Source organism: Patagioenas fasciata, chromosome 4 (genome assembly GCF_037038585.1).
Source record: "Patagioenas fasciata isolate bPatFas1 chromosome 4, bPatFas1.hap1, whole genome shotgun sequence".
In the NCBI taxonomy this organism is placed as follows: domain Eukaryota; kingdom Metazoa; phylum Chordata; class Aves; order Columbiformes; family Columbidae; genus Patagioenas; species Patagioenas fasciata.
The window spans coordinates 28511255-28523946 of record NC_092523.1 but is presented as its reverse complement, the minus strand read 5'-3'; the positions used below and the strand labels follow the sequence as shown (position 1 = coordinate 28523946).

Below are 12692 nucleotides of genomic sequence, written 5' to 3'. Positions count from 1 at the left end.
CCTTTTGCAAACATTAAATGTGCTTCCCTTCAAGTGCCTCTGCTAGGGGAACAGAAATAAACCAACAGAAATGTGTTCTTAGGTGGTAAAGAAATGAGTAGTAGAGTTGTAATTGCCTCAGGGAGCTAACAGCAGGAGCTGGATAGGCATAAAGTGCCTACGAGTGCTGCGTCCCTGTCATACCAGCAACTCTGCAGGGCACATTCAGCTCCGTGTCGCATTTCTGATCAACCCTGTACAACAGAGGATGACCAGGAGGCCCAGCATCTATTTGCAATAAAAATCAGTTTCTGTACCATGGCTTCCCCTGACCTCCAATCTCTGTTTGCTTCTTGCTTACGTTCAGAGACTGCTCCATAATACTGTTTGGGATCCAGAGTGCTATTTACATAAAAATCTCTAATCCTCTCTCCTGTTACCACAGCAGATAGCATTGTTTTGCTTGAGTAATACTGCAGGAAATTGTTTTATGTGTATTTTCCATAAGAATAATAAGGAACCTTTCCCATGGGCCTCTGGAACCTGCTCTGGAAGCTCTTTGCAACAGAGGGTAGCGGAAGGGGATTTTGTTTAGATTTTCAAGTGTGGTTTTACAAGCGGATCAGACGGATCTAACAGTTCACTGCCAGTGAAAAGGGCAATCTCGCTCCCAGCTGTGCAGTCTTTCCTCGTCCCCTGTTGAGCACTGGTGTTGCCTTGCCCTGAGCTGATTGATTTCACAAAGCCAGCAGAAAATGTTCTAATATTTTTGGGGCAGTATTTTTGAGATGAATTGGCAACGAGAATCAACCCACTGAGAGGGCTTTCTTGGTCAGTAGTGGAGACAGCATTACATGTCTTGTCGCCAAAAGTAGCAGTCACCTTCTGGATACCCTCTGTTTTAAATATATTGATTTGTGGAAAACGAACTCTTTAATATTTTAGATAAGTGGAAACTCAATCAACTCTCCAGAGTTTTAAGTGCAGTGATTATACATTTTATCATTACTGCTTATAAGCAAATACAATGACCATTGGGTAAATTATTTTTAAGTAAGGTATTTGCGTAAGATGGACCCAGTAATGAACTGAAATAATGTCCAGCAAAGCTTTTTAGAAGTAAGGCCGCATGCAAGGCAAGTATGCCTCTGACTTGTTCATTTTACTATTAATGCAGAAAATTGACTATAGTTATATTCAATTCTTAAAAAAAAAAAAAAAGGAAAAAGTTGGTATGATTTAGTTCTAGGAGATATCTCAAATATGATTTTTGGCTCTGTTTTTTAGAGATCTCTTCTTTGTGTGTTGCTTACTTGGCTGTATGCCGAATATACTTTTACTGTATTTGTCTCAGGGTTTTATCTGCAGAATAAGCATGCAGGAATTTACAATGAATGTACTTTTTTTTCTTACAGTGTGGTGTATTTTGGTTCTGGTTTGTTTGTTAGGTTTTTTGGGGTTTTTTTTGTCCTTCCTTTCTTTCCAAACCTTACCTTTACGTCATCCCAAAGACTGACAAAGTAATTGTAACTTAGTGCTTTGTTCAAGGTGGGTGTCATTACAACTCAAAGTAGATCTAGAGGGGCCTTTTCTTCCTAACTTAACAGCTACTCATATGGATTTCATGAGGAGGTAATTTATTTGTTTTCCGCTGAGATATGGTGTACAGAGATTACTTTTTGTTGTTGTTCACTTAGTAGATTACATCTGTACCACATTTGCAGGGTTTTTTTATGCAGCTTTTGGACTTAAAGCACCTAAAAGGTTTTCCGAGGCTTAAGTATGTTAGTATAAGGTTTCATGTGATGGCTGAACCAATGTAATAGCTCAATGCCATGAAGAAGAGATTGTACCCTTCTACCTGTGTAACTGTCTCGTGTATTCATTTCTGGCGCTCCTGGTGCATGTCCGTCTTTAGTGACAATTTGCTAAACCAAGAGGAAACCTCCTTCCTTCCCAATACTAATGGATAGGCAGCAAACTGGAACACTGAGAAAGAACTGACAGCAAATTTGGGAAGCGAATGTCAGTAATCTTGGTGTATGGGCTGCTTTTTTTTTTTCCTGTTCTTTTTGTCTTTCTGTCCTGCAGATCATAAGCCAAAAAGTCAGAAGTAATGAGAGCTCCAGTTTATTAAAGAAAACATAATATTAGAGGTGAAATCGGGCAATATTTAGATGCAAATATTTTTTAAAACATTATCTTTAGGCTAATTATTTGAGATAATGGAGTTAAACTTAGGAGGGGATTGTAAATAAAGCCAATATCTCTTTACCTTTCCAATCCACAGTTACTTTACACTAAGATAGCTGGGAGAGGGACAAAATAAAGCTTTTGGCTTGAAGGAGAGGGAGAGAGAGGTGATAATATGGGGAGAATGAGAGAAAATGTAATATAGCCAGAAAAACAAGCAAGTCTTCAGAACAACACGTAACAGTTGATTGAGGGGAGCTGTGAAGTGCTGAAGTCAAAAAGATGTGGAGAAACTTGTTACAAAAATAATTATATATGCTACCGTAAAACCATTTTCTTTATGGTATGCTAGTAATATAAGGACACAAAAGTATTCTTTTTAATTCTTTGTGTCTATCTAACTTGTCCACAGGTCTTGAAAGCAACATTTTGAGAGGGAGAAAAGGGTTTAGCGTGTTCCTTTGTGATTCGCACTGTAAATTACTTGCATGTAAACCAGATTTTAAAGCATACCTCTGACACTGCTACCTGTCTGTTTTCTGTAATGTCTGTCTGCGATCCAAGGTAGAGTCTGTAAGAGGCTGGACAGTGTATAAAAATCAAAATTCATGTTATTTTTAAGGAGCTGTTTTCCTTTAAGTAAAAAAAGTTATCCTTTAAAACACATTAAAATTGATCACTGGGCTAAAAATCCGAAATAACACCCTCCTACTGCTCAAGAAAGTATTTCTAAAGTTGATATAGTATTTACTAGCAGGGTTAAATCAGCAGTTGCATAGGAAGATGCTATGCTAGTGACATCAGCAATTCAGATTTAAGTTATGGAAAGATTACGGTTTGAACGTTTTGTTAAACAGCTATTTTCAGTTGAAAATGAAGAGAGTCCATGTTGCAAATGCACAAGTTTTAGTTTACAGGTGATCGAACAAGTCTTAATCTCCTCTGAGGTGTTTTTTCTGTTTCTAATGAAAAAGTGCATTGTAAATGAAAGAGGCAGATATGACATTGTTCAGAAATTCATGATGCTTTTCATAGACTCATAGAATAGTTTGGGTTGGAAGGACCTTCAAAGGTCATCTAGTCCAACTCCCCTGCACTGAGCAGGGACATCTTCAACTAGATCAGGTTGCTCAGAGCCATATCCAGCCTGGCCTGGGATGTTTCCAGCGATGGGGCATCTACCACCTCTCTGGGCAACCTGGACCAGTGTTTTACCACCCTCCTTGTAAAAAATTTCTTCCTCGTGTCTAGTCTGAATGTCCCCTCTGTTCGTTTAAAACTGTTACCCCATGTCCTATCACAACAGGCCCTGCTAAAATGTCTGTCCCCATCTTTCTTATAGGCCCCTTTTAAGTACTGAAAGGCTGCAATAAGGTATTTCCGGAGCCTTCTCTTCTCCAGGCTGAACAACACCGACTCTCTCAGCCTGTCCTCACGGGAGAGGTTTCCATCCCCCTGATCATTTTTGTGGCCTCCTCTGGCCCCTCTTCAACAGGTCCATGTCTTTTCTGTACTGAGGGCTCCAGAGCTGGATGCAGGACTCCAGGTGGGTTCTCACCAGAGCAGAGCAGAGAGGCAGAATCCCCTCCCTTGACCTGCTGGCCACACTCCTTTTGATGCAGCCCAAGGTAGGACTGGCTTTCTGGGCTGCAAGCACACGTTGCCGGCTCCTGTCCGATCTCTCATCCGCCAGTACTCCCGAGTCCTTCTCCGCAAGGCTGCAAATGGCTCTTGGGAGATTCTGTTGGCGTACGGCCACTTTATAAGCTGTGCAAGGTCTCTTTATATAGACATACTGCATTAAAAAAAATTATTTAGCTCGTTATTACCAGTGGGGTCTGTAGTGACAAGTATCTGTGGTGGACCCTGATGGCTTTGGAGGCTTTTGTTGCTCATTGATAAGACCAGTATGGCAATGTGAGCTTTAGATACTTTAGCATCAGGATGCTGTTGCACAGTTGTATTAGACACTGACCCCAAAATGTCTGTTGTCTCTTGGCCTCTTTGAAGATGCACTGGGGTGAGCCTTGTCTCAGTTGCTTCTTTGAGAAGATGACTGGCTGAGGGAAGAATGTTTCTAATTCAGAATATTTTCTAACTTGAAAGCAGGAAAAAAACAGGAAGTAAAACACATAAAAGCAGCTCATAACTTATGTAAAAATACTGTATTTCTCCAGTATGTTGTTTTCTGTTGGTTAGAATTAGGTTTAAAGTATTTTTTATTCATTCTTTTGTTGAGATTTCCATAAACTCTTATTTAGTGGAAGGAACAGTGTAGAACTGAACAGTTTAATTTGCCCAGAAACTATATATTTGTAGGTAGATCGTACGTTTGGAAAGTTACCGTGTTTATGTTAATTACTGGAAGAAATTAAGATTATGTTAGTGCTTTATTAAGAAATGACATGACTGACAAATATCGAGCAGCCGGTTCCCTGAACAGAGAAAGTCTAAGCATATTCTCCATTTACCTGAACGTATTTCTGCCACCCGATTTCAGTTCTACCTTTTTCTTTAATTAGTAGGGATTACAGTGGAGTGATTCTGTCCCTTTCCCTTGGATTTGCTCTGCCAGGTGCGGGCGTGTGGATGGAAAGCTGCGTGCGGCATCCCTGGAGGAGCGATGAGCTACTGAACTTCATGTGTGCTGGGGGTCACGCCCAGAGCTGGCACACGTGCATCTACTGCCCAAGGCTACTTCATAGTCCGGTGGCTGGGGTGCTTTAGGGAGCTTTGTACTGTGGACTGTTTGCAGAACAAATGGGAGCTTGTTGTAAACTTTGAGTGTGTGTTAGGTGTTTGGTATCTAATTTTTACATTTAGCTGCCTTTGGGTTTGTTACTACTTCTCATTTTCTCGCTTCCTGATTTTTGTATTTCCTTTCGCGCTTTTCTTCAATGTGACAGCACACTTGCTGAGGATAAAGGTACAGAAATGGCACTCATACGACTTCCATTAATTCTGACTTGCAAATCAATGTATGCATGTTAATTATATATTTTAATTTTAAAAACATTTCTATTTTGTATTTCTGCTTCAGGTTCCTAAAAAAAATCTGTTTTTTCATGGACATGGAAAATCTGTAAAATTCAGCATTAAAAACACTTAATTGTTTAAATCCTGGTAACTAAAACATTTAAAAATGCTGGTTGTTGAGTGAAGAAATACGCCAATTTAGTTCAACTATGAAGAATGTCATGTTAATGTAATTATCGTATTTATTTATTATATTGGGCAATGGAGCTCCTTATGCGCCTGCCCTGTGGAACTGAAATATTGGAATGGCAATTACAGGAGTTGAAACTTCAAAAGAAAATTGCTTATCCATGCCTTGCTTTCCTTCTCCTGCCTGTAACCAAAGCTTTCAAGTCCTTATATTGCATGTGCAGAGCTTGTAAAACTGCCACCTACACAGGCATTTAAGCTGTGGTGGAGTAACCTGGTAGGCTTGTGCTTGTGAGGAGGTTTAGCAGATACCCGCAGTGGTTCCCAGTTGTTACTGTGCAGTCCCCTGTCCCTCTGCCTGCTGTGAGCCCTCTGTGGCAGAGGTGGTTGAACCAGACACACCTGCACTATGCGGGGCTGTAAAGCCCTGTAGCGTATAAACAGAAAAGGGCTGCAGGCTGCCAGCAGCAGTGCCTCAGGAGCAAATGTTCAATGTTGCTCAGGGCGAGGCAAACACTCTACCTTCAGCTGCTGTGTGAGTCTAGTGGGAGTCTGCATCCGAGAACATTTGCTACCCAAGTATGATTGCACTCGTGAGGCTTAACAGACCTGGGACTTCTATGCTGAGTTTACTGCTATAGCTAATTCACTTTTTTTTCTTTTAAAGTTTTCCTGCGTGAGTCTTAAACCCTTGCGCCCGCCCCCATGCTTTTCTATAGGGATAGACTGGCTGATCTTCACATTGCAAATACAATGTTTCCCATAAAAGTGGCACAGACATCCAGCAGCTTGGGTGGAGCAACAAAAATAGAAACATAACTGAGTTGTCTCAAGGCCTTGTAGGGTAACAGAGTTAAGCCTTTCCCTACTCTATCCATTTAAACACCCAGCAACTAAGCAGGGATTTTCTCTGTAGCTCCATAACTGTTTCCAGGTTACCTTTAAAAGTTTCGTGAAAACTGGAGTGCTGGTTCCCCAAAACCAGTATGTTAGTACGTTATTGCTGAAACAGAGGAAGGAGGCTGATGTGGTCCAGAATTGGGCAGATCAGGTTTTGAGGCAGTTATTTCAGGTTATCTTAACATAGAACTGTCCTAATCAAGCTTTATACCTTTAAGATTTATTTGCAGTTGTGGAAGGTTGAAATTGGGCATCTTAGAGGGATTAAATCACTATCTTCTCTAGAATTTTCACTACAAGGGTGCTTGTGAAAATTGAGAAACTCAAATTTGTTAGGCTCATGAGATATGGTAACAGCTACAGGTTTGTGTATCATTTTACCTGTCTCATTTCCTCTTGAAGAGGAGTTGGTTAAATATCATCTCAGAACTGCCTGCTGGGTTGTTTGAAATGTTTCACATTTTTATTACTGCTTCGTTTCCTTGTAATCTTATGATGTTTGCTGATCTGGAAAGCTGGATTTTCAGGAAGGGCAAGATTGAAATCTGTTCAGACTAAATCCTTATGAAGTTGGTAAGGTCTTTGTCAAACTACTTCGAAAGCTATTTGATTTTGCAGGATGTAATTATTATTTCTTTAAAGCTGTGGGGGATTTTTTAAAAAATATGTTTTCCTCTCTTTTTTTAAGGTAGGATTACTATTCAATCAAGATAATGTTAACTTACTGAAAAGTTAAATATTAGCAGTATCCTCTTTGATCTTATTCAAAGCCTATGCTCTGCAAGAAAGCTGTGCATCTTCGATATCCTGCCAGAACCAGTTGGAAAGCTCATATTTTACTTTAAATGAGAAATATTACTTGTAGTTCTTTGCCTGAATTCATTTTCTGTCAGTCCCTATCATCTTGAAGATGAACGTAGTAGGACTGAAAACCTCAAAGAAACTTTTGGAAGCAACAGTGACTGCATGTTTTTTACATAACATAAAAGAATGCCTTTAGCTGTGTTTTTTTTAACTGGATATTTATACTGGAATGATTAATGCAAATTATTTTGTAGAGGCATAAACAGACAAATCATATTCTGTTATCTCAGCCATCCCAGTAGAAAAGAGCAAGAACTGTATTGGGGAAGGGAAGTAGTATGATATGAATAGACTCCTAGAGACACAAAACTATTGTAGAACTGGAGAATAACACTTCAAATGGGGGGAAAAAAAAAAAGAAAATGAGACTAAAAATCTGTAATGTTCCCTGTGAAACATAAATGAATGACATACAAAATGTTATTTCTTCGTAATTTAAAAGCAAACTTTAAAAAGTTAAATATGCTCTTTTAAGATAACTTGCTCAGCAATATCTTTAGTCGTGAAAATCTCCCTGATTTTCAGCCTGTAGAGGTGAAGTTGAAACAACATTATGTAAACCATATTAAATTTTTTCTTTTGTTCTCACATATTGTTTTTTTCACAGGCTTCAGCTCTGGCAGTTACAGAAACAGCAGTTGTTATGCACTGCACTTATTTTATGTACATTGTTCAAAATAGCTGGCAGCAGTGTTTCTGGGCAGCCCCAAGAAAATGGCTTGATGCTACTTTAATGAAAGCTGTACAAACAACCTTTGCATATATGCTTGTAGTAAATGTATTGATTGTAGTAAGTATAGTGATCCTTTTAGAAATGTTTTTATTGAATTCCAAATTCTACAAATAAAGAAAAGGAAACTTCTGCTATCTGTACTATCTACAGCACCATAGTGTCTGGTCTCGTATATTGCTGAGGCCCATAGCTACATATAACACCCAAACATAACACCAGGGCAAATCTTCCCTGTTGTGTGACTGGGCTTACTGTGCATGTACTGAATATTACATCTACAAGGTATGTGTTCTTGAAGTGTTGAATTGACCTTGCTTGTATAGATCAAGTGTGCTGTGGGTGAACTGTACCATTAACGGATGGTTTAATACTTCCCAGAGCAGGTGGGCTTTTACTGTGCATGAATCTCATAATGTATAGATCTATTTGCAGCCCAAAGTCTGCAGACATATATTGCTGAAGTGGCTCAACCAATGTGCTTCTAGCCATCCTCTTTACTAAAAGGTTTTCATATCTGAGCAAAAAGCATAGTGTGGACTGGACACTTGCACTAATAATTTTATTAGAGTGCAAACAGCTTGCGTTTGCAGATTTAGCACTTCTGCTTTACTACACTCACAGTCCTATTCTTGTCGTGCTCTTTTAAGAGCTTACTGATAGCCGTGTGCTCATTCATACATACCTCACCTTGACTCTTGAGGAAGTATTAAAACCGTAGACTTTACAGTAGCATACTACCTGTAATAGTGAAATTTATAACTGGTCCAGAATCAAAAGGTATGCAGATATTTGGATCAGTATATAAACTGCATATTTATTGGAATTCTGTAATGTCTAACCTACTAATATAAGTATGCACAAATCCTCAGTTATTGAGTTTCTTTTTGGATTGTTTTTCTTGTATAAGCCAGCTCCAGATCAAAGCTGTTGGGTTATAGTTAAATTCCTGTGCTTTCTGTTCTATCTTCTCTCTAGGTAGTAAAATAATAATCTTATGGAAGACTTCCCATATAAGTACTCCAAAGCGATAAGTATTTTTAGACTCACAGTGGATACTTGTTGCTCTCAATTTTAAACGCAGTGTACTTTCCAGAAGTCTGTTTCATTTTCCTCTCTGAAAATGAGAAACTGGCAAAGAATCCATGCCATAAATGACATTTTCTTACATGGTTTTAGAAATACATGATGATGATATCCTGTAACTCTACACAGTTAGCTTTATTGGGCATTTCTGAGTGAATTAGCCTTGTCTGTGCTTAACAAGGTTCAAAGGCTTGTAATCCATGTCTTTTCTTTCCTGCTTGTACTATTCTTGCTTTGATTAAAAATAGATCAGGAGGTTGCATTTTAAACTTCTGTTTATTCTAGTATCTGGTAGGTTATTTCATTAACTCAAAAGGCAAAACAAACTGCAAAAAGTCCAAAATGGCAGTAGTTGTCATCTATGCATCTTCGATTATAAAAGCATGTAAATTCAGTTGTGAGGAAAAAGAAGTGTTAGGCTTGTGCACAATTGTATGATAAGATAATGTTAATGCTAAGATACTGACATATCCATTACCCCTGTTGTTAGATGGACTTGTGTGTTTGTGGTTTTTTTTGGGGGGGCGGGGGGATAGGGCAGCAGTAGAAGTATTTGATGTATGCCATTCCTAAATCTTGTAAATTAATGATGTCCATTTAATCAAACTTCTTATGTCTGTGCATGTATGTTTCTACTGAAATCTCTGGAAGGAAAAGCTTATGCTCTTGGTACATACAGTTCTCAAAATATTCTTAACATCCTAGAAGTTCTTAATGAGCTAACATTTGCTATTGAATTAACTGCATTTAAAATTAATTGCTAGTATCCTTGAGGAAGCCCTATCAACAGTGATCAGTAGTTCATATTATGAATCAATAGTGTAACAAATATCAGATAACATGGTGGAAAGTGATGTAACTTGCTTGGCCAAACACATCAATATCATAAATAAGTGCAGATTTTAAAGAAGATTTCCTAACAGTCATTAACTTTGGAAACACTGCTTTACAGAAATACTGGTAGGTCTTTTGTTTGCTCAAAGTCTTCTTAAGAGGACTGCAGAAGGTGAAACATTGAGATCAGTATTTCTGTGGAGTTGCTTTAGTTTATCTCCTGGGGCTTCTGGGATGATTGTTGTGTTTGTTTTTTAATAAGTTTCTGGTGCTAATAACTTAAAGAATAAAGGGGGAGGGGAAGAAGGGCAACTACAAAGAACCCAAAGTGTGTTTTAAAAAGTCATTATTTTTGAGGTGCTGGGAGAGTTGGCTCGTGATACTGGAATGCACGCTGTTAACAAGGATTCCTTTGAAGAGCTCTCTGTAGCCCAGTGTTCAAGGCAGTCAGAGACCAACCATAATTAATACAGTCTTTCAAATTAGTGGTGAAATTAATCAGCCGGTTCCAAAATCTGACCTTTATGCCCTACTCGTAACAAAATGCAACCTCTGTTATATCTTATTTAGTAAGAGGAAAAAGGAATGCTTGGAGTATAACTTTGAATGTCTTCATAAAAGAAGTGATGAAAAAAGGAGTATGAGGTAATTGGAGGTACTACATAGGCAGTATTACCTGAAACAAGCTTACGAAAGAGAGTTTGATGTAGTGTCCCAGAGAGTTAACTCTGTGTGGATACACATTCTGTACCCTATCTGGGAAGAAACACAAAGGACTATCCAGATATAAGTAGCAGTTTAATATCTCATTATAGAAAAATATTTTTTGCATGGGAAAATGAGAATTATTTTTGATCTATGAAAACTGAGTGATCACACCAGTCTCTTTTTTAATAAAGCTGTTAATCTCCTGAATGGATGTTAGACAGCAGCCATCTTAATGGTTGAACAGGCGAATGCAGTGACACGCTTGTCCCACTCTTTCTGCAGCGTCCTTCCGCTGGGCTGTCAGACCTGTTCTTGAGAACCGCTCAGCTGGGCGTCCCCTGCTCTGTCTTACCTCCCTGTTACTGATAATTACTTTGTCTTTTTGGGAGCTCTGTGTGTGTAGATTAAAAACAAACCAGCAAACCCCAAAACTTTAAAGTATTTTACATACACCATTCTTAAATCTTTTCAACGGCTTCAGATAATTCTAGTTTATCTGAGAGCATAGGTATTGATTTTTTCCTCATGGCTGGTTTACTCCTAGTAGAGGGTGTGGGACAGTTCTGAAACTACGTAGATTTTCGTAAAAAATTAACCAGATTTAGTTAATCCATGTACCTTAGACCCATATGATTGGGAATTTTTTTTTTTTTAGTACATCTGAATGGTTTGGGTCAAGTTTTAGTTTAAATAGACCTAATTAAACTACTATTAGCAGCCAGTGTCACAGTAATCTCAGTATCCAGTTCTCTCAACTTTCTGTATTTGAGCCAAGGGTAAAGTTATATCTGTAGTTAGGTGGCAGTTATGGAAACAAGCATTATTTTCTCCATAACATTTCTGAAATTTTCAGCTACTTTTATTTGTCCATTAAAATCTGGAGACACTTTCAGATGTGTTTTTGACATGTGTAAAGACAACACCTCAAGCTGACAGAAGGCCACCAGCTTTTGATTGTACCTGGTAGTGTGGGCAGAGGGAAAGAGGTTTATCTTAAACTGCTTTACTCTGTGCTGAAACGGGCAAAGACTATAGATGGGCTATCTTGCTTTATCCTGAAAGAATGGTGATAAATCCTCATCCCTACCCGGAGGTGGTGTTGGACTGCATCCCTTGCAATCCAGAAACTTCACACTTAAGATGCATTCCATTGCGACCTTTGAGATAACACTGAACAAAGTAAATGTCAAAGTTGTATTGTTAAGCCATTTAAAAGATACTGTGGAAAAACCCCAAGCTAGTAATAGTTGCAGGTGTCAAGGCCATATTGCCTGCCGTTCCCTGCCCTGGGAATTCTACCTGCGATCTTCCCACCCGCTTCTCGTGGATGGGTTTTTTTTCCCTGTTTATTTTGCTGACCTTTTAGTGCAGAAGGTGTGTCATGCTTCTGGCACTGTGCAAATCGATGTCAGGCCGTTTATTTAATCCACTACAATTTTAACAGATCTTTGGGAAGTTTACTCAGTAAAGTGTAAACAACCTTTTATGGTCCTTTTAGGTTTTAATTGTAAGTAGCATCCCCTGGGAAGCGTTTGGGCCCGTTCTTCCAGCCGCACCGTGCTCCGCCCGGCGGGTTCCCGGGGGGAGGGAAGCGGTTTTGCAGCCGACAGAGCGCGCGGGGGGGGGGGGGGCGTGGCTGTTGGCGGAGCCTACCGGGCGAGGCGGGGACCCGGGGGGAGGAGCCGCCATCAGCCCCGCCCCCCGGTCTCTGCGTCACCGGGTGGCCGCGCGCAGCGGCGCGGGCGGCGGCACGCTCCCGCCGCGCGCCGGCACCATGCTCAGCCTGCAGGATTCCCTCTTCTTCGAGATTAGCATAAAGTCTCTGCTGAAGTCCTGGAGCGGCGGCACCAGTAAGTATGTCGCTTGCACACGGAGCCACAGCGCCACAGCGAATTTTTCTTTCTTTTTTTTTTTTTTTTGCATGCTGCTGTGTAAAATTACGCTGTAAACCCCAGGTTTTTGGCGGTTCTCTCTGCTGGTGCAACTTGGCATGGCCAGTGTGAGAGGCAAGCAAAGTACGCTGTCTGCTTTCCTAGTCATCATGTAAGATTATACAAATAAATAAAAATAAAAAAAAAATTATTTTTTGTAGGCTGTAGTTATTCGATGAAGTTCTTGCACCCTTTGCTGTCCAAGTGAGGTGACAAGTAGCTGCTCATCTCTGCGGAGTTATTAGATGCTGACACAGTAGCTTAGTTGTGCCAAGCTCCAAATGCTCCCTTGAAGCTCAAGC

The 12692-nt window shown here is 39.7% G+C and overlaps 1 protein-coding gene across 11 annotated transcripts in view; it reads left to right on the top strand.

The window, feature by feature from the left end:
* Nucleotides 1-12692, top strand: part of FRYL (FRY like transcription coactivator) — a 170309-nt gene that overhangs the window by 38065 nt on the left and 119552 nt on the right. Inside the window, exon 1 of one of the 11 annotated variants that reach the window (XM_071807473.1) lies at nucleotides 12247-12309. The exons of the other annotated variants lie outside the window; for them this stretch is intronic. The gene's annotated coding sequence lies outside the window, so the exon portion shown is untranslated. Of the gene's footprint in view, nucleotides 1-12246; nucleotides 12310-12692 lie in introns of those variants that run through there. 11 annotated transcript variants of the gene reach the window in all.